At 52.2% G+C, this 15,433-nt stretch overlaps 21 non-coding genes across 21 annotated transcripts; 7 read left to right on the top strand and 14 right to left on the bottom strand.

The window, feature by feature from the left end:
* Positions 1-719: 719 nt before the first annotated feature.
* On the bottom strand, positions 720-791 carry TRNAE-CUC (transfer RNA glutamic acid (anticodon CUC)). Its single transcript has one exon. It is a non-coding gene; the product is annotated as a tRNA-Glu (tRNA).
* A 618-nt stretch (positions 792-1,409) lies between these two features.
* On the bottom strand, positions 1,410-1,481 carry TRNAE-UUC (transfer RNA glutamic acid (anticodon UUC)). Its single transcript has one exon. It is a non-coding gene; the product is annotated as a tRNA-Glu (tRNA).
* A 243-nt stretch (positions 1,482-1,724) lies between these two features.
* TRNAL-UAA (transfer RNA leucine (anticodon UAA)) lies at positions 1,725-1,807 on the top strand. Its single transcript has one exon. It is a non-coding gene; the product is annotated as a tRNA-Leu (tRNA).
* Positions 1,808-2,901: 1,094 nt separating this feature from the next.
* On the bottom strand, positions 2,902-2,973 carry TRNAE-CUC (transfer RNA glutamic acid (anticodon CUC)). The gene has a single exon. It is a non-coding gene; the product is annotated as a tRNA-Glu (tRNA).
* A 618-nt stretch (positions 2,974-3,591) lies between these two features.
* Positions 3,592-3,663, bottom strand: TRNAE-UUC (transfer RNA glutamic acid (anticodon UUC)). The gene has a single exon. It is a non-coding gene; the product is annotated as a tRNA-Glu (tRNA).
* Positions 3,664-3,906: 243 nt separating this feature from the next.
* TRNAL-UAA (transfer RNA leucine (anticodon UAA)) lies at positions 3,907-3,989 on the top strand. The gene has a single exon. It is a non-coding gene; the product is annotated as a tRNA-Leu (tRNA).
* Positions 3,990-5,083: 1,094 nt separating this feature from the next.
* On the bottom strand, positions 5,084-5,155 carry TRNAE-CUC (transfer RNA glutamic acid (anticodon CUC)). Its single transcript has one exon. It is a non-coding gene; the product is annotated as a tRNA-Glu (tRNA).
* Positions 5,156-5,773: 618 nt separating this feature from the next.
* Positions 5,774-5,845, bottom strand: TRNAE-UUC (transfer RNA glutamic acid (anticodon UUC)). The gene has a single exon. It is a non-coding gene; the product is annotated as a tRNA-Glu (tRNA).
* Positions 5,846-6,088: 243 nt separating this feature from the next.
* TRNAL-UAA (transfer RNA leucine (anticodon UAA)) lies at positions 6,089-6,171 on the top strand. The gene has a single exon. It is a non-coding gene; the product is annotated as a tRNA-Leu (tRNA).
* Positions 6,172-7,265: 1,094 nt separating this feature from the next.
* TRNAE-CUC (transfer RNA glutamic acid (anticodon CUC)) lies at positions 7,266-7,337 on the bottom strand. The gene has a single exon. It is a non-coding gene; the product is annotated as a tRNA-Glu (tRNA).
* Positions 7,338-7,955: 618 nt separating this feature from the next.
* On the bottom strand, positions 7,956-8,027 carry TRNAE-UUC (transfer RNA glutamic acid (anticodon UUC)). Its single transcript has one exon. It is a non-coding gene; the product is annotated as a tRNA-Glu (tRNA).
* A 243-nt stretch (positions 8,028-8,270) lies between these two features.
* TRNAL-UAA (transfer RNA leucine (anticodon UAA)) lies at positions 8,271-8,353 on the top strand. Its single transcript has one exon. It is a non-coding gene; the product is annotated as a tRNA-Leu (tRNA).
* Positions 8,354-9,447: 1,094 nt separating this feature from the next.
* On the bottom strand, positions 9,448-9,519 carry TRNAE-CUC (transfer RNA glutamic acid (anticodon CUC)). The gene has a single exon. It is a non-coding gene; the product is annotated as a tRNA-Glu (tRNA).
* Positions 9,520-10,137: 618 nt separating this feature from the next.
* Positions 10,138-10,209, bottom strand: TRNAE-UUC (transfer RNA glutamic acid (anticodon UUC)). Its single transcript has one exon. It is a non-coding gene; the product is annotated as a tRNA-Glu (tRNA).
* A 243-nt stretch (positions 10,210-10,452) lies between these two features.
* On the top strand, positions 10,453-10,535 carry TRNAL-UAA (transfer RNA leucine (anticodon UAA)). Its single transcript has one exon. It is a non-coding gene; the product is annotated as a tRNA-Leu (tRNA).
* A 1,094-nt stretch (positions 10,536-11,629) lies between these two features.
* Positions 11,630-11,701, bottom strand: TRNAE-CUC (transfer RNA glutamic acid (anticodon CUC)). The gene has a single exon. It is a non-coding gene; the product is annotated as a tRNA-Glu (tRNA).
* A 618-nt stretch (positions 11,702-12,319) lies between these two features.
* On the bottom strand, positions 12,320-12,391 carry TRNAE-UUC (transfer RNA glutamic acid (anticodon UUC)). The gene has a single exon. It is a non-coding gene; the product is annotated as a tRNA-Glu (tRNA).
* A 243-nt stretch (positions 12,392-12,634) lies between these two features.
* TRNAL-UAA (transfer RNA leucine (anticodon UAA)) lies at positions 12,635-12,717 on the top strand. Its single transcript has one exon. It is a non-coding gene; the product is annotated as a tRNA-Leu (tRNA).
* A 1,094-nt stretch (positions 12,718-13,811) lies between these two features.
* TRNAE-CUC (transfer RNA glutamic acid (anticodon CUC)) lies at positions 13,812-13,883 on the bottom strand. The gene has a single exon. It is a non-coding gene; the product is annotated as a tRNA-Glu (tRNA).
* Positions 13,884-14,501: 618 nt separating this feature from the next.
* Positions 14,502-14,573, bottom strand: TRNAE-UUC (transfer RNA glutamic acid (anticodon UUC)). Its single transcript has one exon. It is a non-coding gene; the product is annotated as a tRNA-Glu (tRNA).
* A 243-nt stretch (positions 14,574-14,816) lies between these two features.
* TRNAL-UAA (transfer RNA leucine (anticodon UAA)) lies at positions 14,817-14,899 on the top strand. The gene has a single exon. It is a non-coding gene; the product is annotated as a tRNA-Leu (tRNA).
* The last annotated feature ends 534 nt before the right edge of the window (positions 14,900-15,433 follow it).

The following is a 15,433-nucleotide window of genomic DNA, read 5'->3' as shown; positions in this document are numbered from 1 at the left end:
CAAAGGGTTCTCCACAGGCCTCTGGGAAAGAAATTGAGCAGAGTTTCCTGCCCCGCCTCCGCTCGCCTTCCGAACGGGCTTCCAAACGGGCAATGCCCTGACGGGTCCCCCACAACCTATCCTGCCCATGCCCACACCCCTGTATATGAGGGTGACCCATGTCCCTCACCCTCCATGCTCGAATGGAAGGCCTGTGTGTCCTGAGGGGAGCACCAGACAGGCATCTCTCAGGCCAGGCAGACACCTGCAGTACCTGTTAAGCTCCAAAGCCTGTACATTCCCAAGATGCAACAGGTCACTATGCAAATCAGGCAGCCCTTGCCACACCCTCCCCGCCTCTGGCCTCTGCCGCTTTCCGTACGTGCAGCTCAGCTTTTTCTTACCCAGAGGCAGACTTCCGTTTTAGCAAACAGGTGGGTTGCAGTGGGTCCAGGACGCCATTTGGAGACAAAGCCTGCGGCCCAGTCAAAGGAGGACTACCTGCCACAGGCCATGGGGTCAGAAGCCTACAAAAGGAAGCGCGCCTCGGAATACAGGATCTCACTTGCTCAAGAGCCTTGCCTCCCACCATGGGAAGCAGCTCTAAAGGAACCTTGCGAAAATCATATTTTGAGCGATACTGCGTCATGCTAGGCAAATTGTGAGTCAGAAAAGCAACTTCATTTTGAGAAGCCCTGACCTACGGGAAGGAAAAGCTTTCAAGGTCAGAAGAGGGACTTTTCCCTGACCGGGAATCGAACCCGGGCCGCGGCGGTGAGAGCGCCGAATCCTAACCACTAGACCACCAGGGAGCCCAGAGCCGTGCAGCAAAAGTTCATACACTGCTCTCCGAGTGACAAAGCTCATGGGGGCTGAAAACATATTTTATTCTACAGCAAATATGAATCGGAACTTAATCCTCATGATGCCACCAGACTGCCTGTCACTTCCAGGCACAGGCCATCCTCTCCCCCTTGCTACTGAACCGATGAATTCCTGCACAATCAGGATCCCCGGGAAAACCCAAGAGGGACACCTAGTGGCTGCTGATGGCGCACAGACAGCTGGTACACCTTCTCTCACCTATCTCGTTATTCAGCTTGCTGGAAGAATACATTGCGCTTAAGCGATTCAAGAGTGCAAAGGAGAAGAGTGCTCCAAAGTAGATGTATGCATCACAGCAGGGTTTTCCAGCAATTTACCTTTCTGTTGAGCTGGTACTGCACTTCACGCCAACATAGAGCACCTGACTGGGTGGGGGACTGCGTGCGCACAAAGGTGGCTTAGGTCAATGGGGGCAAAGCAACCTGGGGCACAGGAGAACAAGCCCAATTCCTCCGCTTTCATCTATTGGGAGGGGTGCCTTTTTAAAGACCTTCTTTTAAAAAAGATACACAGACAAATTAAGCAATCTATGCTTTAGAGGGATCTTCCCTGACCGGGAATCGAACCCGGGCCGCAGCGGTGAAAGCGCCGAATCCTAGCCACTAGACCACCAGGGAGTAGATGCTCTAGTGTAACTGCCTTGCTCACCCCCTTATTGTGACTAAGCTAACTCCAATATAAAAATTAACGGTAAGGTCCGAGTGGGAGAAAGTTAGGTGTCACACAGTGTGTTTGTTATAAGCAATTACTTTTAACCTCCTGCAAAAGCCTTTTAACTCTGCAATCACCTCTTGCTGGACAGCTGGTGCTACAGTAGCAAGCATAAAAAGGGAGTTGAAGAAAGTAAATCCTTGGGTCTCACCAGGGTGGCCGAGTGGTTAAGGCGTTGGACTTAAGATCCAATGGACGTTTGTCCGCATGGGTTCGAGCCCCATTCCTGGTATGGGTTTTCAGCAGGTTTGTAGGAACGTGCAGATGCTTTTGAAAAGCATTTTCCTCCGCCCTCCTCGGCCTCCCACTGCCCCTCCCCAACAGTCCCCATTCAAGCCTCAGGTGTGGAGTCTGCTGCTACTCTTCTACCAGCATGGATGCTTCCCAGAGCAATGAAGTGCCATCTACACAGAGCCCCTGCCTAGAGAAATACACCTCCTATGTCTTTTTCCACTATAGGGAGCAGGAGAAACTGATTGCTTCCTGGGCAACATGGGTCTGCCACTAGAATTTGCAGATTTCTCCCCTTTTTTTGATTTACGCCTACAGGCTCTCCCTTCCCAGTGGAGCAGGATCTGCTGATGCAGGCCCGGCTGGCTCAAATGTGCAAAGGGTTCTCCACAGGCCTCTGGGAAAGAAATTGAGCAGAGTTTCCTGCCCCGCCTCCTCTCGCCTTCCGAACGGGCTTCCAAACGGGCAATGCCCTGACGGGTCCCCCACAACCTATCCTGCCCATGCCCACACCCCTGTATATGAGGGTGACCCATGTCCCTCACCCTCCATGCTCGAATGGAAGGCCTGTGTGTCCTGAGGGGAGCACCAGACAGGCATCTCTCAGGCCAGGCAGACACCTGCAGTACCTGTTAAGCTCCAAAGCCTGTACATTCCCAAGATGCAACACGTCACTATGCAAATCAGGCAGCCCTTGCCACACCCTCCCCGCCTCTGGCCTCTGCCGCTTTCCGTACGTGCAGCTCAGCTTTTTCTTACCCAGAGGCAGACTTCCGTTTTAGCAAACAGGTGGGTTGCAGTGGGTCCAGGACGCCATTTGGAGACAAAGCCTGCGGCCCAGTCAAAGGAGGACTACCTGCCACAGGCCATGGGGTCAGAAGCCTACAAAAGGAAGCGCGCCTCGGAATACAGGATCTCACTTGCTCAAGAGCCTTGCCTCCCACCATGGGAAGCAGCTCTAAAGGAACCTTGCGAAAATCATATTTTGAGCGATACTGCGTCATGCTAGGCAAATTGTGAGTCAGAAAAGCAACTTCATTTTGAGAAGCCCTGACCTACGGGAAGGAAAAGCTTTCAAGGTCAGAAGAGGGACTTTTCCCTGACCGGGAATCGAACCCGGGCCGCGGCGGTGAGAGCGCCGAATCCTAACCACTAGACCACCAGGGAGCCCAGAGCCGTGCAGCAAAAGTTCATACACTGCTCTCCGAGTGACAAAGCTCATGGGGGCTGAAAACATATTTTATTCTACAGCAAATATGAATCGGAACTTAATCCTCATGATGCCACCAGACTGCCTGTCACTTCCAGGCACAGGCCATCCTCTCCCCCTTGCTACTGAACCGATGAATTCCTGCACAATCAGGATCCCCGGGAAAACCCAAGAGGGACACCTAGTGGCTGCTGATGGCGCACAGACAGCTGGTACACCTTCTCTCACCTATCTCGTTATTCAGCTTGCTGGAAGAATACATTGCGCTTAAGCGATTCAAGAGTGCAAAGGAGAAGAGTGCTCCAAAGTAGATGTATGCATCACAGCAGGGTTTTCCAGCAATTTACCTTTCTGTTGAGCTGGTACTGCACTTCACGCCAACATAGAGCACCTGACTGGGTGGGGGACTGCGTGCGCACAAAGGTGGCTTAGGTCAATGGGGGCAAAGCAACCTGGGGCACAGGAGAACAAGCCCCATTCCTCTGCTTTCATCTATTGGGAGGGGTGCCTTTTTAAAGACCTTCTTTTAAAAAAGATACACAGACAAATTAAGCAATCTATGCTTTAGAGGGATCTTCCCTGACCGGGAATCGAACCCGGGCCGCGGCGGTGAAAGCGCTGAATCCTAGCCACTAGACCACCAGGGAGTAGATGCTCTAGTGTAACTGCCTTGCTCACCCCCTTATTGTGACTAAGCTAACTCCAATATAAAAATTAACGGTAAGGTCCGAGTGGGAGAAAGTTAGGTGTCACACAGTGTGTTTGTTATAAGCAATTACTTTTAACCTCCTGCAAAAGCCTTTTAACTCTGCAATCACCTCTTGCTGGACAGCTGGTGCTACAGTAGCAAGCATAAAAAGGGAGTTGAAGAAAGTAAATCCTTGGGTCTCACCAGGGTGGCCGAGTGGTTAAGGCGTTGGACTTAAGATCCAATGGACGTTTGTCCGCATGGGTTCGAGCCCCATTCCTGGTATGGGTTTTCAGCAGGTTTGTAGGAACGTGCAGATGCTTTTGAAAAGCATTTTCCTCCGCCCTCCTCGGCCTCCCACTGCCCCTCCCCAACGGTCCCCATTCAAGCCTCAGGTGTGGAGTCTGCTGCTACTCTTCTACCAGCATGGATGCTTCCCAGAGCAATGAAGTGCCATCTACACAGAGCCCCTGCCTAGAGAAATACACCTCCTATGTCTTTTTCCACTATAGGGAGCAGGAGAAACTGATTGCTTCCTGGGCAACATGGGTCTGCCACTAGAATTTGCAGATTTCTCCCCTTTTTTTGATTTACGCCTACAGGCTCTCCCTTCCCAGTGGAGCAGGATCTGCTGATGCAGGCCCGGCTGGCTCAAACGTGCAAAGGGTTCTCCACAGGCCTCTGGGAAAGAAATTGAGCAGAGTTTCCTGCCCCGCCTCCTCTCGCCTTCCGAACGGGCTTCCAAACGGGCAATGCCCTGACGGGTCCCCCACAACCTATCCTGCCCATGCCCACACCCCTGTATATGAGGGTGACCCATGTCCCTCACCCTCCATGCTCGAATGGAAGGCCTGTGTGTCCTGAGGGGAGCACCAGACAGGCATCTCTCAGGCCAGGCAGACACCTGCAGTACCTGTTAAGCTCCAAAGCCTGTACATTCCCAAGATGCAACACGTCACTATGCAAATCAGGCAGCCCTTGCCACACCCTCCCCGCCTCTGGCCTCTGCCGCTTTCCGTACGTGCAGCTCAGCTTTTTCTTACCCAGAGGCAGACTTCCGTTTTAGCAAACAGGTGGGTTGCAGTGGGTCCAGGACGCCATTTGGAGACAAAGCCTGCGGCCCAGTCAAAGGAGGACTACCTGCCACAGGCCATGGGGTCAGAAGCCTACAAAAGGAAGCGCGCCTCGGAATACAGGATCTCACTTGCTCAAGAGCCTTGCCTCCCACCATGGGAAGCAGCTCTAAAGGAACCTTGCGAAAATCATATTTTGAGCGATACTGCGTCATGCTAGGCAAATTGTGAGTCAGAAAAGCAACTTCATTTTGAGAAGCCCTGACCTACGGGAAGGAAAAGCTTTCAAGGTCAGAAGAGGGACTTTTCCCTGACCGGGAATCGAACCCGGGCCGCGGCGGTGAGAGCGCCGAATCCTAACCACTAGACCACCAGGGAGCCCAGAGCCGTGCAGCAAAAGTTCATACACTGCTCTCCGAGTGACAAAGCTCATGGGGGCTGAAAACATATTTTATTCTACAGCAAATATGAATCGGAACTTAATCCTCATGATGCCACCAGACTGCCTGTCACTTCCAGGCACAGGCCATCCTCTCCCCCTTGCTACTGAACCGATGAATTCCTGCACAATCAGGATCCCCGGGAAAACACAAGAGGGACACCTAGTGGCTGCTGATGGCGCACAGACAGCTGGTACACCTTCTCTCACCTATCTCGTTATTCAGCTTGCTGGAAGAATACATTGCGCTTAAGCGATTCAAGAGTGCAAAGGAGAAGAGTGCTCCAAAGTAGATGTATGCATCACAGCAGGGTTTTCCAGCAATTTACCTTTCTGTTGAGCTGGTACTGCACTTCACGCCAACATAGAGCACCTGACTGGGTGGGGGACTGCGTGCGCACAAAGGTGGCTTAGGTCAATGGGGGCAAAGCAACCTGGGGCACAGGAGAACAAGCCCCATTCCTCCGCTTTCATCTATTGGGAGGGGTGCCTTTTTAAAGACCTTCTTTTAAAAAAGATACACAGACAAATTAAGCAATCTATGCTTTAGAGGGATCTTCCCTGACCGGGAATCGAACCCGGGCCGCGGCGGTGAAAGCGCCGAATCCTAGCCACTAGACCACCAGGGAGTAGATGCTCTAGTGTGCCTGCCTTGCTCACCCCCTTATTGTGACTAAGCTAACTCCAATATAAAAATTAACGGTAAGGTCCGAGTGGGAGAAAGTTAGGTGTCACACAGTGTGTTTGTTATAAGCAATTACTTTTAACCTCCTGCAAAAGCCTTTTAACTCTGCAATCACCTCTTGCTGGACAGCTGGTGCTACAGTAGCAAGCATAAAAAGGGAGTTGAAGAAAGTAAATCCTTGGGTCTCACCAGGGTGGCCGAGTGGTTAAGGCGTTGGACTTAAGATCCAATGGACGTTTGTCCGCATGGGTTCGAGCCCCATTCCTGGTATGGGTTTTCAGCAGGTTTGTAGGAACGTGCAGATGCTTTTGAAAAGCATTTTCCTCGGCCCTCCTCGGCCTCCCACTGCCCCTCCCCAACGGTCCCCATTCAAGCCTCAGGTGTGGAGTCTGCTGCTACTCTTCTACCAGCATGGATGCTTCCCAGAGCAATGAAGTGCCATCTACACAGAGCCCCTGCCTAGAGAAATACACCTCCTATGTCTTTTTCCACTATAGGGAGCAGGAGAAACTGATTGCTTCCTGGGCAACATGGGTCTGCCACTAGAATTTGCAGATTTCTCCCCTTTTTTTGATTTACGCCTACAGGCTCTCCCTTCCCAGTGGAGCAGGATCTGCTGATGCAGGCCCGGCTGGCTCAAACGTGCAAAGGGTTCTCCACAGGCCTCTGGGAAAGAAATTGAGCAGAGTTTCCTGCCCCGCCTCCGCTCGCCTTCCGAACGGGCTTCCAAACGGGCAATGCCCTGACGGGTCCCCCACAACCTATCCTGCCCATGCCCACACCCCTGTATATGAGGGTGACCCATGTCCCTCACCCTCCATGCTCGAATGGAAGGCCTGTGTGTCCTGAGGGGAGCACCAGACAGGCATCTCTCAGGCCAGGCAGACACCTGCAGTACCTGTTAAGCTCCAAAGCCTGTACATTCCCAAGATGCAACAGGTCACTATGCAAATCAGGCAGCCCTTGCCACACCCTCCCCGCCTCTGGCCTCTGCCGCTTTCCGTACGTGCAGCTCAGCTTTTTCTTACCCAGAGGCAGACTTCCGTTTTAGCAAACAGGTGGGTTGCAGTGGGTCCAGGACGCCATTTGGAGACAAAGCCTGCGGCCCAGTCAAAGGAGGACTACCTGCCACAGGCCATGGGGTCAGAAGCCTACAAAAGGAAGCGCGCCTCGGAATACAGGATCTCACTTGCTCAAGAGCCTTGCCTCCCACCATGGGAAGCAGCTCTAAAGGAACCTTGCGAAAATCATATTTTGAGCGATACTGCGTCATGCTAGGCAAATTGTGAGTCAGAAAAGCAACTTCATTTTGAGAAGCCCTGACCTACGGGAAGGAAAAGCTTTCAAGGTCAGAAGAGGGACTTTTCCCTGACCGGGAATCGAACCCGGGCCGCGGCGGTGAGAGCGCCGAATCCTAACCACTAGACCACCAGGGAGCCCAGAGCCGTGCAGCAAAAGTTCATACACTGCTCTCCGAGTGACAAAGCTCATGGGGGCTGAAAACATATTTTATTCTACAGCAAATATGAATCGGAACTTAATCCTCATGATGCCACCAGACTGCCTGTCACTTCCAGGCACAGGCCATCCTCTCCCCCTTGCTACTGAACCGATGAATTCCTGCACAATCAGGATCCCCGGGAAAACCCAAGAGGGACACCTAGTGGCTGCTGATGGCGCACAGACAGCTGGTACACCTTCTCTCACCTATCTCGTTATTCAGCTTGCTGGAAGAATACATTGCGCTTAAGCGATTCAAGAGTGCAAAGGAGAAGAGTGCTCCAAAGTAGATGTATGCATCACAGCAGGGTTTTCCAGCAATTTACCTTTCTGTTGAGCTGTTACTGCACTTCACGCCAACATAGAGCACCTGACTGGGTGGGGGACTGCGTGCGGACAAAGGTGGCTTAGGTCAATGGGGGCAAAGCAACCTGGGGCACAGGAGAACAAGCCCAATTCCTCCGCTTTCATCTATTGGGAGGGGTGCCTTTTTAAAGACCTTCTTTTAAAAAAGATACACAGACAAATTAAGCAATCTATGCTTTAGAGGGATCTTCCCTGACCGGGAATCGAACCCGGGCCGCGGCGGTGAAAGCGCTGAATCCTAGCCACTAGACCACCAGGGAGTAGATGCTCTAGTGTAACTGCCTTGCTCACCCCCTTATTGTGACTAAGCTAACTCCAATATAAAAATTAACGGTAAGGTCCGAGTGGGAGAAAGTTAGGTGTCACACAGTGTGTTTGTTATAAGCAATTACTTTTAACCTCCTGCAAAAGCCTTTTAACTCTGCAATCACCTCTTGCTGGACAGCTGGTGCTACAGTAGCAAGCATAAAAAGGGAGTTGAAGAAAGTAAATCCTTGGGTCTCACCAGGGTGGCCGAGTGGTTAAGGCGTTGGACTTAAGATCCAATGGACGTTTGTCCGCATGGGTTCGAGCCCCATTCCTGGTATGGGTTTTCAGCAGGTTTGTAGGAACGTGCAGATGCTTTTGAAAAGCATTTTCCTCCGCCCTCCTCGGCCTCCCACTGCCCCTCCCCAACGGTCCCCATTCAAGCCTCAGGTGTGGAGTCTGCTGCTACTCTTCTACCAGCATGGATGCTTCCCAGAGCAATGAAGTGCCATCTACACAGAGCCCCTGCCTAGAGAAATACACCTCCTATGTCTTTTTCCACTATAGGGAGCAGGAGAAACTGATTGCTTCCTGGGCAACATGGGTCTGCCACTAGAATTTGCAGATTTCTCCCCTTTTTTTGATTTACGCCTACAGGCTCTCCCTTCCCAGTGGAGCAGGATCTGCTGATGCAGGCCCGGCTGGCTCAAACGTGCAAAGGGTTCTCCACAGGCCTCTGGGAAAGAAATTGAGCAGAGTTTCCTGCCCCGCCTCCTCTCGCCTTCCGAACGGGCTTCCAAACGGGCAATGCCCTGACGGGTCCCCCACAACCTATCCTGCCCATGCCCACACCCCTGTATATGAGGGTGACCCATGTCCCTCACCCTCCATGCTCGAATGGAAGGCCTGTGTGTCCTGAGGGGAGCACCAGACAGGCATCTCTCAGGCCAGGCAGACACCTGCAGTACCTGTTAAGCTCCAAAGCCTGTACATTCCCAAGATGCAACACGTCACTATGCAAATCAGGCAGCCCTTGCCACACCCTCCCCGCCTCTGGCCTCTGCCGCTTTCCGTACGTGCAGCTCAGCTTTTTCTTACCCAGAGGCAGACTTCCGTTTTAGCAAACAGGTGGGTTGCAGTGGGTCCAGGACGCCATTTGGAGACAAAGCCTGCGGCCCAGTCAAAGGAGGACTACCTGCCACAGGCCATGGGGTCAGAAGCCTACAAAAGGAAGCGCGCCTCGGAATACAGGATCTCACTTGCTCAAGAGCCTTGCCTCCCACCATGGGAAGCAGCTCTAAAGGAACCTTGCGAAAATCATATTTTGAGCGATACTGCGTCATGCTAGGCAAATTGTGAGTCAGAAAAGCAACTTCATTTTGAGAAGCCCTGACCTACGGGAAGGAAAAGCTTTCAAGGTCAGAAGAGGGACTTTTCCCTGACCGGGAATCGAACCCGGGCCGCGGCGGTGAGAGCGCCGAATCCTAACCACTAGACCACCAGGGAGCCCAGAGCCGTGCAGCAAAAGTTCATACACTGCTCTCCGAGTGACAAAGCTCATGGGGGCTGAAAACATATTTTATTCTACAGCAAATATGAATCGGAACTTAATCCTCATGATGCCACCAGACTGCCTGTCACTTCCAGGCACAGGCCATCCTCTCCCCCTTGCTACTGAACCGATGAATTCCTGCACAATCAGGATCCCCGGGAAAACACAAGAGGGACACCTAGTGGCTGCTGATGGCGCACAGACAGCTGGTACACCTTCTCTCACCTATCTCGTTATTCAGCTTGCTGGAAGAATACATTGCGCTTAAGCGATTCAAGAGTGCAAAGGAGAAGAGTGCTCCAAAGTAGATGTATGCATCACAGCAGGGTTTTCCAGCAATTTACCTTTCTGTTGAGCTGGTACTGCACTTCACGCCAACATAGAGCACCTGACTGGGTGGGGGACTGCGTGCGCACAAAGGTGGCTTAGGTCAATGGGGGCAAAGCAACCTGGGGCACAGGAGAACAAGCCCCATTCCTCCGCTTTCATCTATTGGGAGGGGTGCCTTTTTAAAGACCTTCTTTTAAAAAAGATACACAGACAAATTAAGCAATCTATGCTTTAGAGGGATCTTCCCTGACCGGGAATCGAACCCGGGCCGCGGCGGTGAAAGCGCCGAATCCTAGCCACTAGACCACCAGGGAGTAGATGCTCTAGTGTGCCTGCCTTGCTCACCCCCTTATTGTGACTAAGCTAACTCCAATATAAAAATTAACGGTAAGGTCCGAGTGGGAGAAAGTTAGGTGTCACACAGTGTGTTTGTTATAAGCAATTACTTTTAACCTCCTGCAAAAGCCTTTTAACTCTGCAATCACCTCTTGCTGGACAGCTGGTGCTACAGTAGCAAGCATAAAAAGGGAGTTGAAGAAAGTAAATCCTTGGGTCTCACCAGGGTGGCCGAGTGGTTAAGGCGTTGGACTTAAGATCCAATGGACGTTTGTCCGCATGGGTTCGAGCCCCATTCCTGGTATGGGTTTTCAGCAGGTTTGTAGGAACGTGCAGATGCTTTTGAAAAGCATTTTCCTCCGCCCTCCTCGGCCTCCCACTGCCCCTCCCCAACGGTCCCCATTCAAGCCTCAGGTGTGGAGTCTGCTGCTACTCTTCTACCAGCATGGATGCTTCCCAGAGCAATGAAGTGCCATCTACACAGAGCCCCTGCCTAGAGAAATACACCTCCTATGTCTTTTTCCACTATAGGGAGCAGGAGAAACTGATTGCTTCCTGGGCAACATGGGTCTGCCACTAGAATTTGCAGATTTCTCCCCTTTTTTTGATTTACGCCTACAGGCTCTCCCTTCCCAGTGGAGCAGGATCTGCTGATGCAGGCCCGGCTGGCTCAAACGTGCAAAGGGTTCTCCACAGGCCTCTGGGAAAGAAATTGAGCAGAGTTTCCTGCCCCGCCTCCGCTCGCCTTCCGAACGGGCTTCCAAACGGGCAATGCCCTGACGGGTCCCCCACAACCTATCCTGCCCATGCCCACACCCCTGTATATGAGGGTGACCCATGTCCCTCACCCTCCATGCTCGAATGGAAGGCCTGTGTGTCCTGAGGGGAGCACCAGACAGGCATCTCTCAGGCCAGGCAGACACCTGCAGTACCTGTTAAGCTCCAAAGCCTGTACATTCCCAAGATGCAACAGGTCACTATGCAAATCAGGCAGCCCTTGCCACACCCTCCCCGCCTCTGGCCTCTGCCGCTTTCCGTACGTGCAGCTCAGCTTTTTCTTACCCAGAGGCAGACTTCCGTTTTAGCAAACAGGTGGGTTGCAGTGGGTCCAGGACGCCATTTGGAGACAAAGCCTGCGGCCCAGTCAAAGGAGGACTACCTGCCACAGGCCATGGGGTCAGAAGCCTACAAAAGGAAGCGCGCCTCGGAATACAGGATCTCACTTGCTCAAGAGCCTTGCCTCCCACCATGGGAAGCAGCTCTAAAGGAACCTTGCGAAAATCATATTTTGAGCGATACTGCGTCATGCTAGGCAAATTGTGAGTCAGAAAAGCAACTTCATTTTGAGAAGCCCTGACCTACGGGAAGGAAAAGCTTTCAAGGTCAGAAGAGGGACTTTTCCCTGACCGGGAATCGAACCCGGGCCGCGGCGGTGAGAGCGCCGAATCCTAACCACTAGACCACCAGGGAGCCCAGAGCCGTGCAGCAAAAGTTCATACACTGCTCTCCGAGTGACAAAGCTCATGGGGGCTGAAAACATATTTTATTCTACAGCAAATATGAATCGGAACTTAATCCTCATGATGCCACCAGACTGCCTGTCACTTCCAGGCACAGGCCATCCTCTCCCCCTTGCTACTGAACCGATGAATTCCTGCACAATCAGGATCCCCGGGAAAACCCAAGAGGGACACCTAGTGGCTGCTGATGGCGCACAGACAGCTGGTACACCTTCTCTCACCTATCTCGTTATTCAGCTTGCTGGAAGAATACATTGCGCTTAAGCGATTCAAGAGTGCAAAGGAGAAGAGTGCTCCAAAGTAGATGTATGCATCACAGCAGGGTTTTCCAGCAATTTACCTTTCTGTTGAGCTGGTACTGCACTTCACGCCAACATAGAGCACCTGACTGGGTGGGGGACTGCGTGCGCACAAAGGTGGCTTAGGTCAATGGGGGCAAAGCAACCTGGGGCACAGGAGAACAAGCCCAATTCCTCCGCTTTCATCTATTGGGAGGGGTGCCTTTTTAAAGACCTTCTTTTAAAAAAGATACACAGACAAATTAAGCAATCTATGCTTTAGAGGGATCTTCCCTGACCGGGAATCGAACCCGGGCCGCAGCGGTGAAAGCGCCGAATCCTAGCCACTAGACCACCAGGGAGTAGATGCTCTAGTGTAACTGCCTTGCTCACCCCCTTATTGTGACTAAGCTAACTCCAATATAAAAATTAACGGTAAGGTCCGAGTGGGAGAAAGTTAGGTGTCACACAGTGTGTTTGTTATAAGCAATTACTTTTAACCTCCTGCAAAAGCCTTTTAACTCTGCAATCACCTCTTGCTGGACAGCTGGTGCTACAGTAGCAAGCATAAAAAGGGAGTTGAAGAAAGTAAATCCTTGGGTCTCACCAGGGTGGCCGAGTGGTTAAGGCGTTGGACTTAAGATCCAATGGACGTTTGTCCGCATGGGTTCGAGCCCCATTCCTGGTATGGGTTTTCAGCAGGTTTGTAGGAACGTGCAGATGCTTTTGAAAAGCATTTTCCTCCGCCCTCCTCGGCCTCCCACTGCCCCTCCCCAACAGTCCCCATTCAAGCCTCAGGTGTGGAGTCTGCTGCTACTCTTCTACCAGCATGGATGCTTCCCAGAGCAATGAAGTGCCATCTACACAGAGCCCCTGCCTAGAGAAATACACCTCCTATGTCTTTTTCCACTATAGGGAGCAGGAGAAACTGATTGCTTCCTGGGCAACATGGGTCTGCCACTAGAATTTGCAGATTTCTCCCCTTTTTTTGATTTACGCCTACAGGCTCTCCCTTCCCAGTGGAGCAGGATCTGCTGATGCAGGCCCGGCTGGCTCAAATGTGCAAAGGGTTCTCCACAGGCCTCTGGGAAAGAAATTGAGCAGAGTTTCCTGCCCCGCCTCCTCTCGCCTTCCGAACGGGCTTCCAAACGGGCAATGCCCTGACGGGTCCCCCACAACCTATCCTGCCCATGCCCACACCCCTGTATATGAGGGTGACCCATGTCCCTCACCCTCCATGCTCGAATGGAAGGCCTGTGTGTCCTGAGGGGAGCACCAGACAGGCATCTCTCAGGCCAGGCAGACACCTGCAGTACCTGTTAAGCTCCAAAGCCTGTACATTCCCAAGATGCAACACGTCACTATGCAAATCAGGCAGCCCTTGCCACACCCTCCCCGCCTCTGGCCTCTGCCGCTTTCCGTACGTGCAGCTCAGCTTTTTCTTACCCAGAGGCAGACTTCCGTTTTAGCAAACAGGTGGGTTGCAGTGGGTCCAGGACGCCATTTGGAGACAAAGCCTGCGGCCCAGTCAAAGGAGGACTACCTGCCACAGGCCATGGGGTCAGAAGCCTACAAAAGGAAGCGCGCCTCGGAATACAGGATCTCACTTGCTCAAGAGCCTTGCCTCCCACCATGGGAAGCAGCTCTAAAGGAACCTTGCGAAAATCATATTTTGAGCGATACTGCGTCATGCTAGGCAAATTGTGAGTCAGAAAAGCAACTTCATTTTGAGAAGCCCTGACCTACGGGAAGGAAAAGCTTTCAAGGTCAGAAGAGGGACTTTTCCCTGACCGGGAATCGAACCCGGGCCGCGGCGGTGAGAGCGCCGAATCCTAACCACTAGACCACCAGGGAGCCCAGAGCCGTGCAGCAAAAGTTCATACACTGCTCTCCGAGTGACAAAGCTCATGGGGGCTGAAAACATATTTTATTCTACAGCAAATATGAATCGGAACTTAATCCTCATGATGCCACCAGACTGCCTGTCACTTCCAGGCACAGGCCATCCTCTCCCCCTTGCTACTGAACCGATGAATTCCTGCACAATCAGGATCCCCGGGAAAACCCAAGAGGGACACCTAGTGGCTGCTGATGGCGCACAGACAGCTGGTACACCTTCTCTCACCTATCTCGTTATTCAGCTTGCTGGAAGAATACATTGCGCTTAAGCGATTCAAGAGTGCAAAGGAGAAGAGTGCTCCAAAGTAGATGTATGCATCACAGCAGGGTTTTCCAGCAATTTACCTTTCTGTTGAGCTGGTACTGCACTTCACGCCAACATAGAGCACCTGACTGGGTGGGGGACTGCGTGCGCACAAAGGTGGCTTAGGTCAATGGGGGCAAAGCAACCTGGGGCACAGGAGAACAAGCCCCATTCCTCCGCTTTCATCTATTGGGAGGGGTGCCTTTTTAAAGACCTTCTTTTAAAAAAGATACACAGACAAATTAAGCAATCTATGCTTTAGAGGGATCTTCCCTGACCGGGAATCGAACCCGGGCCGCGGCGGTGAAAGCGCCGAATCCTAGCCACTAGACCACCAGGGAGTAGATGCTCTAGTGTAACTGCCTTGCTCACCCCCTTATTGTGACTAAGCTAACTCCAATATAAAAATTAACGGTAAGGTCCGAGTGGGAGAAAGTTAGGTGTCACACAGTGTGTTTGTTATAAGCAATTACTTTTAACCTCCTGCAAAAGCCTTTTAACTCTGCAATCACCTCTTGCTGGACAGCTGGTGCTACAGTAGCAAGCATAAAAAGGGAGTTGAAGAAAGTAAATCCTTGGGTCTCACCAGGGTGGCCGAGTGGTTAAGGCGTTGGACTTAAGATCCAATGGACGTTTGTCCGCATGGGTTCGAGCCCCATTCCTGGTATGGGTTTTCAGCAGGTTTGTAGGAACGTGCAGATGCTTTTGAAAAGCATTTTCCTCCGCCCTCCTCGGCCTCCCACTGCCCCTCCCCAACGGTCCCCATTCAAGCCTCAGGTGTGGAGTCTGCTGCTACTCTTCTACCAGCATGGATGCTTCCCAGAGCAATGAAGTGCCATCTACACAGAGCCCCTGCCTAGAGAAATACACCTCCTATGTCTTTTTCCACTATAGGGAGCAGGAGAAACTGATTGCTTCCTGGGCAACATGGGTCTGCCACTAGAATTTGCAGATTTCTCCCCTTTTTTTGATTTACGCCTACAGGCTCTCCCTTCCCAGTGGAGCAGGATCTGCTGATGCAGGCCCGGCTGGCTCAAACGTGCAAAGGGTTCTCCACAGGCCTCTGGGAAAGAAATTGAGCAGAGTTTCCTGCCCCGCCTTCCGAACGGGCTTCCAAACGGGCAATGCCCTGACGGGTCCCCCACAACCTATCCTGCCCATGCCCACACCCCTGTATATGAGGGTGACCCATGTCCCTCAC

Source organism: Lissotriton vulgaris, chromosome 4_1, assembly GCF_964263255.1.
Source record: "Lissotriton vulgaris chromosome 4_1, aLisVul1.2, whole genome shotgun sequence".
Taxonomy (NCBI): Eukaryota; Metazoa; Chordata; class Amphibia; order Caudata; family Salamandridae; genus Lissotriton; species Lissotriton vulgaris.
The sequence above is the reverse complement of the archived record's forward strand: the minus strand, read 5'-3'. Positions and strand labels throughout refer to the sequence as shown.